Consider the following 19,942-nt stretch of genomic DNA (forward strand, 5'->3'; position numbering starts at 1 on the left):
GTCTTGAGGTTGGACAGTATTATTGATTGCGTTCATAATTTTGCATGGATTAGGAAGCAATTTTTCCCAAAGCAAGATATATCACCTGCTGCAATGGTTCCTACCTTTTTCTGAATTAGTTTGCTAATTTTAAAATAATTCCCATTACTCCCTTTGGGCACGGCAGCAAGCCACATTGGTGGTTTTGGCTTTCTCTGGGGAGGCACAGTTATATCAACATCTTTTTCAAACCAGTCAGCAGGTCTATATACATTCAAACTGTTTGATATCTTTTCACATAGGGCACCCATGACATTTAAGTTATTAATTTTAATATTATTGATGTTACATATTCCATTAAATGCTTCTTCATGACTATTATTATTATAAGATACCCATGAATGCCATTTTTCCTTTTCAAGTTTCATTCTTATTTATTTTATCATTCCATAGCATTTAAATGCTTTATATATCATATCATAATCAGTATCTATTGGAATTTGGGTAACATGAAGGATTCAAAGTTTTCCTTTGTTACTCGACTTAACTGGTTTTAAGACATTAGTAGAGGGATCCTTTTTTGTTTCTAGGTCATCAACTGAATTCCCCTTAATTAAATTAGCAGAGGTCATCAACAGTGCCAGGGGAGAGTCAGCGTATCCAGGGGATGGGGGTTCATTGCTTAAAGAATCCATTAGATGAGGTTGAGAGAGAGAAAGGGATTAGTTTGATTTACCTGCTCGAGAATATTAGGCCATCACACGTCAGAAAAGAAATCTGCACTCTCCACTATCGGCACAATGAGAGTATACTTCCCAGATGGTCCACTCCATACCCTACCCGAAGGATAGAATCAAAACAGATATAGAGGCACAGGTGTAAGCTGGACCCACTGTTAAGACTGAGACCAAGGAACTATGGAATCATCCTCCCCATATATGTAATGATGGGCTTCCGGCCAAAAGCTGAGAGTCCTACCCCAAGCATTGGATCCCCTTGGATTCCAAAGATCCAACACTTGAGAATAGTTCCGCCAAAAAGGTCCAAACCATCTTCAGGATGGCAGCTCTCACAAGTAGCTTGAGCGCAAATACCTCCCAACCATGACGCCTCCTCCCATTTATCAAAGCAGGCAGCAATAACGGATGTAGAAACATCCACACCATTAAAAAAAAGAAAAAATACAAATACATATACTGTACACTGGAACCTTGACATACGATTGCCCTAATATACGAATGTTTTGAGATACAACAGAAAATTTTTGAAAATATATGCTTTGATATACAACGGAATATTTGAGATACGATTTTGTGATGTGATAGGCCGAACGCCATCTATCGGTCGCCTATAGAACTATCACATCACAAAATCGTATCTCAAATATTTCGTTGTATATCAAAGCATATAGAACTGTTTGTTTGTTGTTGCTGCATTCTTAACACTTTGTTGTGTAGTTAGTTGTATTTCTACCTATTTTTCGTGTCATTTTGTCTATTTTATTATTTACCATGTGTCCCAAAGCTATAGACAAAGCAGGTGATAAGAAAAAACCCAAGAAAATTATCTCAAAAATGCAATAATACTTCCAAAACGAAATAGAATATTTAATGAGAGAGAAATACGAATGATTCTCTCTCTCTCTCTCTCTCTCTCTCTCTCTCTCTCTCTCTCTCTCTCTCTCTCTCTCTCTCTCTCTCTCTCTCTCTCTCTCTCTCTCTCTAATAAATGAATTTTTTTTTCTTTGCTAAATCTCTTTTGACGCTGTATAATCAAGCACCACAGAGCTAAAAACTATAAAATATCGTGCATCGGAGGTAGCATGTCTCATTAATAAGGGAATTATTTGATCCGAAAATTGAGGTTGACGACGGACTAGGCAGGGTTGATCAGCTTATTTGAATGTAAACAATGCATAAGATTATAATTCGCTGTGTTTTTAATTATAAATACGATACTAAAATGTGAATATTAAATGCAATATTATTGGATACAGTTAAGTAAAACGCCAGTGAGAAACAACGATGAAACAAAATGACAAAGAGACGAGACAGGGAGGCGGTAGTGTGCGTGCATGTGTTCAGATTGTCTGGACCTTGCGGTAGCACATTCCCTAAGCTAAATCTACGCTAAATCAAATAAATTAGCGAAATAAATGAATTTGGGAAATGCAAGAAGGAATGAAAAATAGGAATGGAAATACGTGGAATGAGGGATAAGAAGGCATTTAGAATGATTAATTAGATAAAAATTACGAATGAATGCTAGAAAAGTGAAGATGAATAAAATCACGAAAAATAAAGAACCCAAAGAGTTGGCACGATAGGCCCAGACCTGAAAGTGATGAAAGTCAGGAAAGTGAGGCCAAAAAGGCCAGACATGAAGGTGATGATGAGTAAGTGTTTACGTAATTAAAAATAATAAATAAAAATTAGTTTAGCAATGTTATTTCATTTGTGTTTATTACGTAGTTATCAGTCTACATATGTAAATAAAAAGAAAACAAATCGTTCCCTGCCACCCCTCCCTACCTCCTCCTCCTGCTGGCCTCACGTCATCTTTCGTTGTGGTAAGTAGAATTCCTTTATTTTATCTTTTTTTATTAATTTTATTAAATTTATCATCATTTATCACAATACTATGTTATTTTATCATTATGTGTGTTATTACTCGTTTATTTTTGTATAAATTGTGTATATTATATGTAATTTAGCTGTGTTTTGGTGTGGTTTCATAGCGCTAGAATGAATTAATACATATTACATTATTTTAAATGGGAAAAAATGCTTTGAGATACAACTGTTTTGATATACAACGATGGTAATGGAAAGAATTAAATTCGTGTGTCAAGGTTCCACTGTATGTACATATTTGCACATATGGGAAATTTTACTCATAGAGTTGGGACAGCAACACAAAAGAAAGTTCAAAAAATTAGGAGAAGGTCCAAGTAATATTAAAAGGAAGAAAAAGATGAGAGAGAGAGAGAAATCCAGATTCAAACTGGGGGAGCAATTTCCCCCAAGTTCGAGAGCCCTCTTGCCCATCACCAAGTTTCAACATGGGAATGATATGCCGTGCTGAAGCTCAATGACTTGATCAAGGCATTCTCTTACTAAGAGGGCAGAGAAAAAGATCCCTGGTGCATCTGGTGTCTGGATGTTCCTGAAGAGGTTGGATTCAACAGAGACCGATGCGGGCTTGGTAAACCTCCTCAAGTTTCTACAGGCTGATGACCATGTCTATGGATACCCGCATTCGAGACTAAAACAGGTATCTCATGAGATCTACTGCAATATTCAGATCGTGGTAAATCATGGAGAAGTCTAGGAAGAGCTCGAGACTGCTAGGATCAGCCAGTCATACTGAAGTCTTCAGAGAACGTGGTCGATCCTAAAGGGCCATGTTGACCGTAGGGTAAAAACTCCAGTGAAAACCTTCGGTGCTATCTAAACTGAAGCACTGTTCAACAACATGACAGGCCTAACCCCGGATGTCCAGGATAGGAGTATGAGTCCTATTGGTCAAACTTGTTCAGGAATCCATGGGGTAACAGTTTGTATTACCACAAGCCACTTCTTCCCCGAGGAGAGGCTAAAACTGAAGACATCTGTAAGATGCAGCGACTAAAGCAGCTCGGCGGTATCTTGATGAACCACGTCTTCATGTGAGACCGGATGTTCTGATCGCGAGGATAGAGAACCACTTCCCATCAGCCAAAGGGGGATGGAAGAGACAGGAGTGTATACTCTTGACGTTTGGATGCAGACTCTAAGTTCTTGGCAAAAAAGAGCCTAGTACTTTGAGCTCGTTGGAAGAGCTATTCCTTTATTAAAAACCATTATAAATGACGAAAGAAAGTTATTCCTATGGAAAAAGCCCGGACGAAGGGAGAGCTCCACCTATGGAAGAGAGTCAATGTCCGCGTTGACGAACAAGATCGAGTTCAGGGAAGGGATGGGCAAATATGTCTCTCTGGGAATGGATTCCGCAGATGGAGGCTGAAGATGCTCACTCAAAGCCATGAGTGCATACAGGCCGACGGAGACTCGGAGCACACAAGGTGCCGGGAACCTATGGTGTTCTCTTGAGGTCACCCATCCAAGGGTTGACCGGATCCTCCGATAAATACGGAAGATCTTAGCAACTAAGTTACTATAGCTGTCGCGTTAGATAGCACTGAATGCAGTCCCTTAGGACGGAAAGAATGAAAGAGGGAGTAACCCCATGAGGTTATGTTTCCCGACGCAGGAGAAATCTATCTCCACAACCAAATCTGAGATCAGATTCACTGCCGGCATCTGCACAACTAGCACAGGTCCTATTCATGTAAATTCAGCTCGTAAGGTGGTCATATATCACAACATGAAACAAGGAAGGAGGTAGCAGCAGAAGCAGCAACCTCGTCCTCGAGGCACAAGGTACGTAAGCCATTTTGTAGTAGGAACGAAGTGTAGGTGAAAAACGTACGTTCATGACGGATGTACCTCCGGCATGGATTCACTGAAGAAGCTTGGCCACATGTATGAAGGTTCTTCAAAGTTCAGAGGAGATAAAAGCACTGAAAATCAAAGAAACCCTGCTTGTGAAGAATAAACAAAAGCCAAGAGGTGAGAGGGGTACTAAGCACCAAGTTTAGTCCTTGTGCATTACCCCGGCCGTCGATGGAGAGTGCTTGGTTAAGTTCCCAGAAGAAAATCTAAGCTAAACTCCTTCAACTCCAAGTGGGAGGGCTAGCGAAGTAGCATAAACCCAAGAGAGAGGAGGGAAAATGATCTATGTCGTCTAGATGAGTACTCTCCAAAAAGTAAGAGACTCACGAGAAGCCAAAGCTCAAACGATGTGAAGGTTTCAGTCAGAGCTGATCATCCCTAAAAGTAACTTTACTCCAGAATGCAAAGTATCTAGAAGAAAAACTGCAGGGTGCAAGAAGTGGTTGCTGGTTTAACAGCAACCTAGAGGAGCTGACTAATGACAATCCTGAGCAGCTTAGTGATGATCACGAGCTGGCTAACAGCAAACTAAGAGCTGACAAAGAGTGAAAACTTGAGAACGGCAAGCCGGTGAACGACGGGCAGGCAAACTTCGATTAGTGAACAGTGTAATCGGTGATCTGGTGATCAGCGAGCTAACGAACGGTGATCTGGTGATCAGCGAGCTGACGAACGGTGATCTCGCAAATGGTGAGCTGGCAAAAGTTGTCGATCGGCAAACGATGAGGTAGTGATTGGAAATCGGCAAGCTGGCAAATCGGCGAACAGCAAGCTGGCAAATCGGCGAACAGCAAGCTGGCATATCGGCAACCGGCAAACTAGTGAACGGCAATCGGTAGATGGCGATTGGCGAGCTGGCGGATTAGCGAATGATGAGCAAGCAAGCAACGAACGGTGATCGCTGAGCAGGTAAGTGGCAAGCTGGTGATCAGTGAGCTGGAGAACGGACACCAGCGATTAGCGAACGCCAAGCCAGCGAACGATGAACCGCAAGTAGCAAGCGGCGTGCTGGGGCTGGTGAATGGCGAGCTGGTGACCGGCCTAGAGAGCAATGATCACAAGCTGGTGAACAAAGAATGAGGATCACAAGCTGGTGAACGAAGAATGAGGATCACACGCTGGTGAGGAGAGTGACAATTACAGGCTGGGATGAATGGCTGCTCTCGAAGAGGAAGAGCAGGGAATGGACGAATCCAATTTCTCCTGGTAAATCCCCTAAAGAGGAGACCAAACAGGTGAAGAAAGCCCCTTCCGCAGACGGGAAAAAAACAAACCAACCTCTGCGGCCGCTGTCAGCAATTCTCCCCGCAAGTCGGAAGATTGACGAACAGTGGGGGGTGGAGGGTATTTCCCTCGGAAGGGAAAATTCCAATACCTGGAGGCAAACTTTAGGGCACCACGCTCTGCTTTTCATCAATAACATTGTTCAAGTTAAAGGTCGGCATGGAGCGCAACCTGTGAAACGAAGGGATTACCCCATGAAGGGCAGAAACGGACGAATCCAATTCTTACTGGAGGAATCTCCCGAAGGAGAGAGAGAGCAGATGAAGGATGTCTTTCCCATGGACGGGAAAAATTACCAATTCCTGTTGTCGATCTTGTTAATTCTCCCTACTAGCATAAAGATTGCCGAACAGATGTTGGTGGAGGGACTTTCCGGCGGAAGGGAAAATTCCAACACCTGGAGGCTAATCTCCAGGCGGCACTCTCTGCTTCCCTTCCATGAGTTCTAGTTCAAATTGAAGGTTGACATTAAGTGTTGCCTTTAACCCTGGATAGGTACGGTGGGTCGTTTGCGACCCCGAGCGTCAAAAAAAAACAGGTTTTTCTCACGTGACTCACCCCTGTGACTGAATTTGTGGGTGATCGACCTGCAGGAGGTGTCTCCCCTACACGCTCTAGTAGTGTCCAGATGTGCATTGCTGTAGCTGTACTCCTTCCCCGATTTCTGAGACGCGTCGGGGTCGTTCGCGTCCGAGTTTACCCTTCTGAGGTAGTTTGCATAATTATCAAAGTTATTACGTATTATGAAATTGTCGTAGAATGGTGCAACTTGTATAGGTTATCAGTTGTGGAAAGTCTTGGTGGATTGTTTGGCTACCATGTGCATGTTTTTTTTTTTAGTTAAAATGTCGTTCATCACCACGAGGACCATTTTACCGCGAGTGCCCCTTTTTCATTTTTTTTCATTTTTTTGCCAAGTCATTTTTCCGTAAGATATTGCCAAATAGTGTCGTAAAACTTTTGCTTGTTTAGTGTTGGAAAGTGTGTCTAGATGATCTGGCTACCCATGCATGACTTTGTTTTTGTCAGATACGACGTAGTTATTGGTATATTGGGTATTTAACTGCGGTTACCAATTTCTGTTTTTTTTTCAATATTTGTAAAAATTACTACGTAGTAAGGAATTGCCGTATATTATTCATTTTTTTTTCATGTTTATGTGTTAGAAAGTGTGCCTTGATGGTTGGGCTAACACGTGCATGTCTTTTTTTTTATCTGAGATGTCGTATATTAGAATGTCGGGCATTTTACCGCGAGTGTCCCTTTTTAATTTTTTTGCCAAGTCATTTTTCCGTAAGATATTGCCAAATAGTGTCGTAAAACTTTTGCTTTTTTAATGTTGGAAAGTGTGTCTAGATGATCTGGCTACCCATGCGTGATTTTGTTTTTGTCAGATACGACGTAGTTATTGGTATATTGGGTATTTAACTGCGGTTGCCAATTTCTGTTTTTTTTTTCAATATTTGTAAAAATTTACTACGTAGTAAGGAATTGCCGTATATTATTGATTTTTTTTTTCATGTTTATGTTAGAAAGTGTGCCTTGATGGTTGGGCTAACACGTGCATGTCTTTTTTTTTTATCTGAGATGCCGTATATTAGAATGTTGGGCATTTTTCCGCGAGTGCCCCTTTTTATTTGTTTTGCATTTTTTTGCTTAGTCATGTTACCGTAAGGAATTGGCAAGTAGTGTCGCAAAACTTATATTTTTATAGTGTTGGAAAGTGTTTCTAGATGATCTGGCTACCCATGCCTATTTTTTTTTTAGCCAGATATGGCGTATATATAAGTATGTGTTCGATTTTCCTGTGATTGCCATTTTTTCGTTTTTTCCCATTTCTTTCAAAATTACTACGTACTAAGGAACTATCACAGAGTAATATTTCATTTATATGTTTATTTGTCGGAAAATATGCCTTGATGGTTTGCCTAGCACGTGGCTGAAATTTTTTTTTTCTGAAATGCCGTATATTAGAATGGCCATTTTTCCACGAGTGCCCCTTTTTATTTGTTTTGCATTTTTTTTGCTTAGTCATGTTACCGTAAGGAATTGGCAAGTAGAGTCGCAAAACTTATATTTTTATAGTGTTGGAAAGTGTTTCTAGATGATCTGGCTACCCATGCCTATCTTTTTTTTTAGCCAGATATGGCGTATATATAGGTATGTGTTCGATTTTCCGGTGATTGCCATTTTTTCGTTTTTTCCCAATTCTTTCAAAATTACTACGTACTAAGGAACTATCACAGAGTAATGATTCCTCTAGATGTTTATTTGTCGGAAAATTTTGTTTACTTTTTTTTTGATTGAATATCATCAAATTTTTTTAGCTAAAATATTGTTTTACATTTTTTTTTTTCGATTTTATTTCCCTTCAAAAAAAATTTTTTGGGTCAGAATTTTAATTTTATAGTCGTAAAATAATCGACAATTATCCAGCAACCCACCATACAATTTTTATGCATATCCAATAATAATTAGATTAGTAAATAACACCTTGAAATTGACATACCCTTCCTACATTTCAAGTGGCAGATTAGGGAGTCTGAGTCAGTGTGGTTGGCGGCCATTTTGTGGACATATCCGAAGCGTAAGCTGCCCTATCTATATATATTCTTGTTCCCTATAGAATTTGTGATATTTTGGTATATTTTTAACTGCATAAATATCATATATATTAAATATATGTATTTTTTTACGAAATTTCCAAGTACTCAAAAAATTACCTTTAGATATGGCCCCTGATATAAATGTAATTTACAAAATAATGAAGATTTTTTTACATATTTCTATTTTAGGATAACATATGTTTATTCCCTAAAAAAATTAGCCACTTCCTATTTCATTTGGGTACCCAAAAAAATTCATGAAATTTGGACAATTTTTTTTGGCCAAAAAAAGTTACCCTTTTTTTCTCATTTCAGATCTTCACCTCCATGGGTCTGACTTCATCCAAAATACATCAAGATGTGTCCTAAACATTCAAGAATCAATTCCTAAAAGGATTTGTGTATATATGCATAAACTTTTTTTTTATGAATTTTTATGTCAGGTCTTTTTTTTTTCTACTTAATCTTTTAAAATATTTATAATAAATAGTTTTTCTGCAGATGAGTAGCATTTATCTTTACAGTTGTTTTAAGCATTCATTGAATTTTTTTTTTTGGCAAAAGAAAAAAGGAGGTTACTGCAAAAACTGATTTTTCAAGAATTTTTTTTTGGCGTCGGGGTCGTTCGCGTCCGAGTATACCCTTAAAGGGGTGTCCGAGGACCGTACCTATCCAGGGTTAAAACAAATCCGAACCTTGTTCTTTGGGTTCCCCCCAAGGGATTACCCAACGGAGGGCAAGACTGGACGAACCCAATTCACGCCGGAGGAATCCCCTGAGAAAGACCGAACAGGTGCAGAAAGTCTCTCTCGCAGACGGGAAAAAAAGACCAACCCCTGTTGCTGCTGACGGTAATTTTGCCTGAAAGCAGGGAGATTGCTGAACAGTGGCTGATGGAAAGACCCTCAGAAGGGAAAATTCCAATACCTGGAGGCAGACCTCTGGGTAGCACTCTCTGCTTTCCTTCAATGAGCTCTATCTCAAATTGAAGGTTGAAATCGAGTGTTGCCTGAGAACGCAACCAAAGCTTTTTCTCTGGGTTCCCCCCGAAGGGGTTACACCAACAAAAGGCAAGAATGGTCTCTAATTCCCACCGGAGAGGAACCCCGAAGGGATGTTGCCGCTATCGGCATTCTCCCCGCTCTCAGGAAGATTGCCGAACAGGTAGTAGGTTGGACAGGGCACCAACCACCCATTGAGATACTACTGCTAGAGTTTCATGGGGTCCTTTGACTGGCCAGACAATAGTACATTGGATCCTTCTCTCTAATTACGGTTCATTTTCCCTTTGCCTACACATACACTGAATAGTCTGGCCTATTCTTTACATATTCTCCTGTCCTCATACACCAAACAATTCTTCTTCTCTCAAGGGGTTAACTATTGCATTATAATTGTTCAATGGCTATTTTCCTACTGGTAAGGGTAGAAGAGACTTTAGCTATGGTAAGCAGTTCTTCTAGGAGAGGGACACTCCAAAATCAAACCATTGTTCTCTAGTCTTGGGTAGTGCCATAACCTCTGTACCATGGTCGTCTTCCACTGTCTTGGGTTAGAGTTCTCTTGCTTGAGGGTACACTCAGGCACACTATTCCATCTTATTTCTCTTCCTCTTGTCTTTATCAAAGTTTTTACAGTTTATAAAGGAAATATGATATTTTAATTATAAAATAAATTTTTGAATATACTTACCCGGTGAATATATATAGCTGCAACTCTGTTGCTCGACAGACAAAAAACTGTAAAAAACTCGCCAGCGATCGCTATACAGGTTGCGGGTGTGCCCATCAGCACCAACTGTCGGCCAGATACCATACTCAATGTAAACAGACTCAATTTCTTCTCATCCCACTGCGTCTCTATTGGGGAGGAAGGGAGGGTCGTTTAATTTATATATTCACCGGGTAAGTATATTCAAAAATTTATTTTATAATTAAAATATCATTTTTAAATATTTAACTTAGCCGGTGAATATATATAGCTGATTCACACCCAGGGTGGTGGGTAGAGATCAGTTAAATATGTTTACATCTTATGAGCTAAGAGTTTTTATTTCATTTTAGAAGTTATCAAAAAACAAAAACAAAATAAATAGGTACCTGGTAAGGAAGTCGACTTAGACGATTACTCTGCCTTATAAGTACGTCTTCCTTACGGAGCCTTGCGATCCTCTTAGGATGCTGACAGACCCCTAGGAGCTGAAGTATCAAGGGCTGCAACCCATACAACAGGACCTCATCAAACCCCTAATCTGGGCGCTCTCAAGAAATGACTTTGACCACCCGCCAAATCAACCAGGATGCGAAAGGCTTCTTAGCCTTCCGGACAACCCATAAAAAACAACATTTCAAGAGACAGATTAAAAGGATATGGAATTAGGGAATTGCAGTGGTTGAGCCCTCACCCACTACTGCACTCGCTGCTACGAATGGTCCCAGTGTGTAGCAGTTCTCGTAAAGAGACTGGACATCTTTCAAGTAAAATGACGCGAACACTGACTTGCTTCTCCAATAGGTTGCGTCCATTATACTTTGCAGAGATCTATTTTGCTTAAAGGCCACGGAAGTTGCTACAGCTCTAACTTCGTGCGTCTTCACCTTAAGCAAAGCTCGGTCTTCCTCACTGAGATGTGAATGAGCTTCTCGTATTAACAATCTGATAAAGTATGACAAAGCATTCTTTGACATAGGCAAGGATGGTTTCTTAACTGAACACCATAAAGCTTCAGATTGGCCTCGTAAAGGTTTAGTACGCTTTAAATAGAACTTAAGAGCTCTAACAGGGCATAAGACTCTTTCTAGTTCATTGCCTACGATCTCCGATAAGCTGGGAATATCGAAAGATTTAGGCCAAGGCCGAGGAGGCAGCTCATTATTGGCTAGAAAACCAAGTTGCAGCGAACAAGTAGCTTTTTCCGATGAAAATCCGATGTTCTTGCTGAAGGAATGAATCTCACTGACTCTTTTAGCCGAGGCTAAGCATACCAGGAAAAGTGTCTTAAGAGTGAGATCTTTCAGGGAGGCTGATTGTAACGGCTCAAACCTGTCTGACATGAGGAATCTTAGTACCACGTCTAAATTCCATCCAGGGGTAGCCGAACGACGCTCCTTGGTGGTCTCAAAAGACTTAAGGAGGTCTTGCAGATCTTTATTGTTGGAAAGATCTAAGCCTCTATGCCGGAAGACCGATGCCAACATGCTTCTGTAGCCCTTGATAGTGGGAGCTGAAAGGGATCGTCCTTTTCTCAGGTATAAGAGAAAATCAGCTATTTGAGCTACAGAGGTACTGGTCGAGGATACAGAAACTGACTTGCACCAGTCTCGGAAGACTTCCCACTTCGATTGGTAGACTCTAATGGTAGACGCTCTCCTTGCTCTAGCAATCGCACTGGCTGCCTCCTTTGAAAAGCCTCTAGCTCTCGAGAGTCTTTCGATAGTCTGAAGGCAGTCAGACGAAGTGCGTGGAGGCTTTGGTGTACCTTCTTTACGTGTGGCTGACGTAGAAGGTCTACCCTTAGAGGAAGACTTCTGGGAAAGTCTACTAACCATCGAAGTACCTCGGTGAACCATTCTCTCGCGGGCCAGAGGGGAGCAACTAACGTCAACCTTGTCCCTTCGTGAGAGGTGAACTTCTGCAGTACCTTGTTGACAATCTTGAACGGTGGGAATGCGTAGAGATCCAGATGTGACCAATCTAGGAGGAAGGCATCTATATGTATTGCTGCTGGGTCCAGGACTGGGGAGCAATAGATTGGAAGCCTCTTGGTCAGCGAGGTTGCAAAAAGATCTATGGTTGGTTGACCCCAAGTGGCCCAAAGTCTCTTGCACACATCCTTGTGGAGGGTCCATTCGGTTGGAATTACTTGCCCTTTCCGACTGAGACAATCTGCTATGACGTTCAAGTCGCCTCGGATGAACCTCGTTACTAGGGAGATGTCTTGACCTTTTGACCAGATGAGCAGGTCCCTTGCGATCTCGTACAACGTCAGTGAGTGGGTACCTCCTTGTTTGGAGATGTACGCCAAGGCCGTGGTGTTGTCCGAGTTTACTTCCACCACTTTGCCTCGAAGGAGATACTCGAAGCTTTTCAAGGCCAGACGAACTGCCAACAGCTCCTTGCAGTTGATATGCATGCTCCTCTGACTCGAGTTCCACAGACCTGAGCATTCCCGACCGTCCAGTGTCGCGCCCCAGCCCAAGTTCGATGCGTCCGAGAAGAGAACGTGGTTGGGAGTCTGAACAGCCAGGGGAAGACCCTCTCTTAGGTTGACATTGTCCTTCCACCAAGTCAGACAAGACTTTATCTTTCCGGAAATCGGGATCGAGACCGCCTCTAGCGTCTTGTCCTTTTTCCAGTGAAAAGCCAGATGGAATTGAAGAGGACGGAGGTGTAGTCTTCCTAGTGATACAAATTGTTCCAGGGATGACAGTGTCCCTATCAGACTCATCCACAGCCTGACTGAGCAGCGTTCCTTCTTCAGCATCTTCTGGATGGATAGCAGGGCTTGATCTATTCTGGGGGCCGACGGAAAAGCCCGAAAAGCTAGACTGTGAATCTCCATCCCTAAATACAGAATAGTTTGGGATGGGACCAGCTGCGACTTTTCCAAATTGACTAGGAGTCCCAATTCCTTGGTCAGATCTAGAGTCCACTTGAGATCCTTCAGACAGCGACGACTGGAAGAGGCTCTGAGAAGCCAGTCGTCCAAGTACAGGGAGGCTCTGATCTCCGATAGCTCGAAACTGGTACCCCACATTCCTGTGAACAAACCTCAGAAACGGTTGGGAATCCGGGTGTATAAGAATGTGGAAGTATGCCTCCTGAAGGTCGAGAGAGACCATCCAGTCGCCTTCCATAAATGCTGTCAAGACAGCCTGGTAGACTTCATCGTGAAGTTTGTCTTGACAATGAACACATTGAGCGCACTTGCCTCTTACGTACTCCTGCAGTGAACATGGCTGCCAAATCATGGAGCCATCCCTGAGGGACTTGTCCCTGCAGAGAACGTGGCTGTCAGATCATTGGAGCCATCCCTGAAAGCCTTGTTTATGCATGACATAATTGTACAGCAAAACTTCAAAGGCTCGAAAACAGCTGTGAAGTTGACCTGTAAAATCTTGGAGCGTCTCCTGGCCAGGCGCCAGGGAGAGTCTACGAGATTTGAGAAGTCTATCTGGGCAGAGGCAGGAACTCCCAAGCCGAGAACTTCTCTCGTGTCATATCAGACTCTCGCTCTAAAAGCCAGTTTAAAAGAAGGGAAAGCAAAGGCTGTATCCCCCAAACTCCTCCTGGTGATAAACCAGTCGCCTAGCAAATGTAAAGCTCTCTAGGAGAGCGAGAGAGCACTAGCTTATAAACAACGGCTTCGAAGTAGCTAGGCCTAGTGTAAGCTCTGACGTTTAGGCGAACGAGGAGCAGCAGTTACATAAAGATCCGGACAAAGATCCTTAAAAATCAGCATGATTTAATTAAAGTCCATAGAGGGCTAAGCAGCTTTAGGCTCCTCTCCGTCAGACAGAGTCCTCAAGGGAATATCAGTAGGAGGGGGAACAGCAACTTCCTCATCTAAAGGAACCTTGTCCGATAATAGCCGAGTCTCAAGCAAGGGAGAGACTTACCGTGGTGGCAATGCTTTACAAGCAGAGTCCACACTCACTGGTGCATTAGTAGCGGACCAGGACGCAACGTCATGTAACTGCTTGACAGTCTGTGAACTATCAACAACAACAGGTGCGAGAGACCAGGACGCAACGTCATGTAACTGTTAGACAGTCTGTGAACTGTCAACAACAACAGGTGCGTGAGGACGCACAGCGTCCACTCGAGACTGCTTTGACCGCCTAGACTGAGCAGTCAAAACAACTCTAGAATGCGGAGGTTGACGCACAGCGTCAAAACAAGTCAACTCCGATTGTTAGCGAACGTCCTGAACGTCAACAGGAGCATCAGCAAGTGGCCTAACGTCCAAATGTGGCTGAAAATCCACACGAGACCGCATCGAGTGTGGTTCTAAACAACCTGACTGACGTGACTTAGCTACGCCAACGTCAACAGGACGCACAAAGGAACGTTAGGTTGGCTGAAAGCCAGGATCTCGATGAGATAAACGGCTAGGCTCAACGGACTAATCGGCAGAATAGTCTTCCATAAGGGACGCAAGCTTATTCTGCATGTCTTGCCGTACAACCCATTTAGGATCAACGGAAATGGTTGCGGTAAGAGACGAGGGTAACGTCTGTGACCGCAAAACCTTGCCAACAAAAAGACTCTCGGAGTCTGTGTTACGCTTTTGTTAGGCGGCGAGCAGTTTTCCGATGACTGCATAGGGTCAGAGCTGTCCTAATGGCTACAACCAGGACGCTGGACCTGTCCTGAAAGGACTGACTTTCGCTTAAGGGCCTCGAAACCTTGTTTCAGGTTTCTTATGCGAAAAGCCTTCGGATGACGAGGAGAAAATTGACTCTCTCGCCTTATGGTAGGGGAGATCTTGGTAAGATACACCCGATACCATAGAGGGAAACGTCTGTTCGCTGATCAAGGCCTCTCGAACCCATAAGTCGTACGACATTACTTCTCCCCTGGGCTTGGGAGCTTGCAAGAGGTCCCGGACTAGGTGAACGACAGGCACGAACAGACGAACCCTCGGACGCAACACTGTAACACTTTGCGCAATATCACTTTATCACTACGATTTTCTGTTTTGCACTTATTTCACTGAAATCGAAACTTCTACTGATTTCTACCTGAAGCACGCAATTCTACCCTCATCAAAAGGTAGTAAATGCGAAATCAGTCGTATAATGCAAGCACATTAATACCAGCAAAAAAAAAAAACAGTAAACATCTTTTAAGATAAAACAACGTTACCCGCTTGAACGGAACGTTTTCTCTCATCTCTCTCCCTCCGACTCTATCTCTCTCTCTCTTTCTCTCTTGATTTCGCACCTAAGAGAAGAGCCCAATTACATTTCGTCAAAAAAAAACATGTTATTTGACCAAAGGAAAAAACTGAAAGGTTTTTCAATTAAAAAGTTCCTTTAAAATAGAATTTAAAACATTTAAGCTTTGAAAGAAGAATGAACAAAACGTCAGAATCGATTTACTCTTTCTGCAAAGTGAAATCATGATACTCTCTCTCTCTCTATCGTAACGATAGAGCGCAAACTGCGAAGCATAAATAAACTAAACGTTAGTTCATCTTTGAAAACAGTACGAAGACTATTCAAAGAAATTCTTTCATAAAATATTTATTAAAAATATTCATTTAAAAAGTTTTAAATCATTAGCTCTTTAAAAGCTATTTACGATTGAAAGGGCTCAACGTTGTTTAACTTCGGTTTCCAAGTTAGGACCGCCTACTCTCAGGAAAGGTCGCATATAAACAAAACATTAAAATTTATTTTTTATGTTTATTATAAATGGAAAGTTAATCGAAGAGGCCTAATAAAGGCGGTGAGATATAAAATATATAGAGGAAAATCTATAATTAATTTATAACGTGATAAGATAATTACTAAAAGCCTAAACACACTTCCGTCTAAGGGAAGGGTCGGCCATTTAAAAGTCAAAGAAAGTCCATACTCTCTTTGTCACCAAAAATTAAATCTATCCAAAACGAGTTCAAGATTTAAGATGAAGATAAAACACCTGCACTGCGAAAGCTCAAACCAAAATGAAGTACTTCACCGAATATGTTGAGAAAACTCTAGGTTCTACAGCAAGTAAAAGTACGTCTTGTCGACACGTCGACAGAGAAGAAATTGAGTCTTTGTTTACATTGAGTATGGTATCTGGCCGACAGTTGGCGCTGATGGGCACACCCGCAACCTGTATAGCGATCGCTGGCGAGTTTTTTACAGTTTTTTGTCTGTCGAGCAACAGAGTTGCAGCTATATATATTCACCGGCTAAGTTAAATATTTAAAAATTTATTTTAATGTTACTCTTCTTAAAATATATTAATTTTCCTTGTTTCCTTTCCTCACTGGGATATTTTCCCTGTTGAAGCCCCTGGGCTTATAGCATCCTGCTTTTCCAACTAGGGTTGTAGCTTGGCAAGTACTGTAATAATAATAACAATAAAGTGGCTGGTGGAGAGACTTTCCTTTGGAAGGAAAAATTCCAACACTTGGAGGGAGTCCTCTCGGCAGTGCTCTTTGCTCACTGTCAACAAGCATTGTTCAAGTTGAAGAGGAAGAACAGGAACCAATAGAAAACATATCAAGTCTCCTATGGGTTATGTCTTGCAGGTAGTGGGCGGTGAAGGTTGTCCGACGCTTCCACACCCATGCTTTTAGAACCTGTGCCACACAGTAGTTGCGTTTGAAGGCCAGGAACGTAGCTATGCCCCTGCCATCATGAGCTCTAGGTCTACTTGTCGGAGACGGATCAGGATTTAGTGCGAGATCAATGATTTTGCAAATCCAAGCAGAGAGGGTATTTTTTTTTTTTATTCCCCTTTTGACCCTCCCCATGCTGATGAAAAGCGCTGGCACACGGGGCAGGCTGGTGCTGTTCTTTCAATGTAGTACCTTAAACTCCTTACTGGACATAGTAACAGTTGTTTAGTGGGAAGCACAGATGACTTCTTGAGGTTTACCATGATCCCCAGACCTTGGCAAAGCCCAAGAAGTTTGTCTCAATGCTGAAGATAGGTTGCCACCGAGTCTCCTAGAATAAGACAGTCGTTAAGAGACGTATGCAGACTGTGAGCCTATGATAACATTAGGGTAAACACTTTCGTGAAAACCTGAGGTGCTGTGGAAAGACCTAAGCACAGTACCTTGAACTAGTATTTCTTGTTGTCTAGCGTGAATCTGAAATACTTCCTTTCAGACAGATGGATAGGGATCTGGAAGTAAGTGTCCTTTAGATCCAGTATGCATATGAAGTCCTGTGGTCTTACAGCTTGTGAGACCGTGTCTGCAGTCTCCATGCTGATCGGAGTATGTTTGACAAAGTCGTTCAGAGCTGAGAGGTCAACGACTGGTCTCCAGCCTCCATACGCCTTTTTCACAAGAAAGCGTTGACTGAAGAAGCCTGGGGTGTAGTCAAGGACCTCTTGTAGAGCACCTTTTTTCAACATGATCAAGACTTCAGCCGAAGGGCCAGCTTCTTTGCAGACCCCTTCGCATAGGAGCTCGATGTCACAGAAGTCTTGGTCAGTGGAGGAAGATTGAATGTACGGGATGCAATACCTTGAACGAATCACGGGGACTGTCCAGGATTCGGCCCAGAGCAGCATCCACCTCTGCCAGCAGAGATGCAGGCATCCCCCCACTAGTGGACAAGTGAGGGGATTACCCATCCTAGCAGTTGCAGCCTCAGCCACCGCCTCTAGGATTTCTCCCTCCACGGAAAGACTTTGTACCTTTCCTGTCCTTGGCAAGAAAGAGCTTCTTAAGATACCTTTGTATCCATCGCTGTCGTCCTGCTTGTTGGTTTTGACTGTTTGTTCTGCGGTTGAGAGGTAGGTCTATAGGGCCAGGATTTCAAGACCCTATGAAGCAAGTCCTAGTGGGACTTCCTCCATCTCTGCAGTTCACTTGATGTTTCCCGGCTCAACTGGGAGGAACCCTCCAGAGAGGAATTCCCGAGTTTTACAATGTCGCTTTTGTGGGACTTGGTGATGAAACCTATCAATTATAGAGTCCCTCCTTCTTAGGATGGTGTATGCCCAGGAACTCGATGGAACAAGTGCTCGGTAGAAGAAAGGTCTCGATGACCTTCTTGGAGCTTTCCTTGGATAAATCCTCAGAAACACCCCAACCAGAGATTTAGCTACAAAGTAGCCTGCATGGCGTACTTCGCCACCTTCTCATGATTGAGGATCTCAGAAGCAGAGAATGACAATTGTGGTTCAGTCTCTCTCTCTCTAGAGAGAACCCCTTCATCAATTCCTCCAAGGAATGATGTAGAGGAAGGGCCAGGAGAGGCTCATCAAGGACTTCGTAGTACAATACTTCCTCTGCTATACACCAGGATGTGGGAGGAGTCTAGAGGATGAGCCTGTGCGAAGAATCAGAGGAGCTGCGAAGTTGAAATAGAACCTTCATCTTGAGACCAGGCCAGGGCTGCACTGGACTCGAGGGGCTTCTGAGTGCCAAAGACATGGTATAGGACAGTGTTTTTGCCCTCCTGAGGAGTCATCTCTGGGTCTGGCAACCAATTGGGGGACCTCATGAAAGACAGAACCTGGCAGAAGGCGTGCTTGGACTCTCCCTGTTCTGCTTCCGATGGTCTATGACTGACAGGAAATTCTGAGTCTTCCACCCACGAGACATCATCTTGGGGTGGGTCGTAGTGGTCATTGTAGGGATGGATAGGAGACACCTTCCTGACCACCTCTGTGGGTCTAGCAGACCTCATCGAGTAATTTAGCAGAGTCTTGGAGTCCTTGAACTCCTTCCTTGACAGGAAGAAGGTCTCCAAAACCAATGGTCTTGCCTGGACACCTTTCTGCTGCTCATCCGTAAGGGGAAGGATGGAGTCCATCTATAAGTTTAACGGCGGCTCTCATCTCTTGAGGAACCTCCTCGATAGGAGAGGGGCAGAAGGAGCCAGCTAGAGACTCCTTCCTGCAAGGAGCTTCCTTATGGGTCAGTGGATTCAGAGCAGTTGAACAAGGAGTAGGGACGACAATGCTAAGCTTTTGTTTGGCCATCCTGACAGGGGTCAGGTTGACCCTGGACAAGACCACCTTCTCGGCAACTCTCTTCCTCTTCAGGAGAGAAGAAGAAACTGAAGTCTCTTTATGGGAAGGAACCGTGGACTGTTGCCTTGGATCAGCCGACGGCAAGGAAGACTCCTCCAGGGGAATCCTGGGAGTCTCTGAGGAGTGAACAGGTAAACCTGTTGCAAAGGCTTGAGAAACAGCCCTCAGCAAGGCTCCAACCCACAGCTCCTGTCCTACAGTAGCACTATCGGAAAGCTCCCCTGAAGGGAATGACTAGTTGGCAAACGACGAGCAGTGAGTGTTTGATTTCGTTTGCCTTCCTCTCTCTCTTCGGGGATCAGCAAGACGTCAGCGAATGATGAGTGGAGGGTGACTGGTACGCAGTCAGTGATTGCCGGTGGGCTGGCGAGCAGCGGGCTGTCGGCAAAGGGTGAGCTATCGGCGAGTTGGTGATTGGCGAGAGAAAGATCGGTAACCTGGGGACATACAAACGCTAGGAGAGCAGCGAACTGCTGGAGAAGCGTAGGAGGAACATAGCATGACAGATGAGCCTCGTCGGACTGACGAGCTCCAGGTGAAGAAGGATCCTCCGAAGGGTATCGTTCTGCAGCGGAGGAAGACGAGCCAAACAGACGTCTCTTTGCCGAAGGCAAAGGAGCACGTCTGAGGCAAAGAGGAGGACGAGCACGGCAGGATGAGCCTCTGCAAGGAAGGGCAGAGCAGCAGGCTGGTCCTCAGAAGGCCTCCAAAGAGGAGTCTCTATGGGTGGTCTCTCCCAAACGAGAGAGGTGATCACCTGCAAGAGAGACGTGTCTCTGACTTTGCTCCACCCATGAAGGATGTTCGGCGGCGGCGGCAAGAACAAAATATGCAGAAACGGACGCAGAAGATCCCCAGGAATCTGAA

At 43.3% G+C, this 19,942-nt stretch overlaps 1 protein-coding gene across 2 annotated transcripts in view; it reads right to left on the minus strand.

Annotated features, from left to right (window-relative positions):
• The window catches only part of LOC137621518 (serine/arginine repetitive matrix protein 2-like), a 143,516-nt gene that overhangs the window by 105,093 nt on the left and 18,481 nt on the right, over window positions 1–19,942 (minus strand). The window lies entirely within an intron of this gene.

This window comes from Palaemon carinicauda, chromosome 28 (assembly GCF_036898095.1).
Source record: "Palaemon carinicauda isolate YSFRI2023 chromosome 28, ASM3689809v2, whole genome shotgun sequence".
NCBI lineage: Eukaryota > Metazoa > Arthropoda > Malacostraca > Decapoda > Palaemonidae > Palaemon > Palaemon carinicauda.